The sequence below is a fragment of the Pteropus vampyrus genome, unplaced genomic scaffold, assembly GCF_000151845.1.
Source record: "Pteropus vampyrus isolate Shadow unplaced genomic scaffold, Pvam_2.0 Scaffold104, whole genome shotgun sequence".
NCBI lineage: Eukaryota > Metazoa > Chordata > Mammalia > Chiroptera > Pteropodidae > Pteropus > Pteropus vampyrus.
This window is the reverse complement of record NW_011888885.1, coordinates 5,483,593-5,484,505: the sequence shown is the minus strand read 5'-3', so window position 1 is coordinate 5,484,505 and position 913 is coordinate 5,483,593. Positions and strand designations below refer to the sequence as shown.

The window sequence follows — 913 nt, the reverse complement described above, 5'->3', positions numbered from 1 at the left end:
GTTAACGGCCATGCCACCCTGAACAAACCTGATCCCATCTGATCTCGGAAGCTAAGCAGGGTCGGGCCTGGTTAGTACTTGGATGGGAGACCACCTAGGAATACCAGGTGCTATAGATGTAAAAAAATAAATAAATAAAAATTAAAAAGGGATTGTAAGCTGACAAGGTCCTTGCAATCTGTGAGGTCAACCAAGGGTTGCCTCTCCTGAAAAAAAAGAAAAAGAAAAGAGAAATGTGGAGGTATAAATCCAAGCAAACACATATAGGACCGCTGGTGCTGTCAACCTTGACATGTGGTTGACATTAATGGATCACTGTGATTGCATCACTCTGAGTGACAGCACTTAAGTGTGCAACTTCAGTGATTGTAATTTGAGCTTTAAAAGTCCACTTTTCTCTTAGCCTGTGGATGGAGACAGTGCTAGTCTAATTTTTAATGTGAATATTATGAGCACATTTTCTAAAAGTTTAGATAATGAAAATGAGAATGGTTGTAATATAATACAGTACCAATGATATCACCAGGGAAAAAGGGCAAAATGACTGTGTTATTTTAATGACAGATGGAAGGACATATACCACTGGATTGGGGAGATAAATAACCAAAACAGAGGACTGTACAATACATAGAAAAGAACTTGGGGTTGGGTACAATGAAATGGAGCTCTGAAGCATATTTGGAGAATTGCATATATGAAATCTCACAAATTCAGGATGAGACAGGCAAGTAATTCTAAATAATCAAAAGTTTTTCATCACCCCAAAAGACACCAATCCTTAGTCAGCAACCCTCAGTGTTTGCTGAATTAACTCAGGCATACCACACAAATGAGCACACATTATTATATTGTTCCCTTGATTGCTCTATGAAACTGAGTGAAGTTATATTTTTTGATTCACAGGTTGTAAAAT

General features: G+C 37.8%; 1 non-coding gene across 1 annotated transcript; it reads left to right on the top strand.

Moving 5' to 3' along the window:
* LOC111742977 lies at positions 1-119 on the top strand. The gene has a single exon (XR_002781539.1). It is a non-coding gene; the product is annotated as a 5S ribosomal RNA (ribosomal RNA).
* Positions 120-913: the final 794 nt, after the last annotated feature.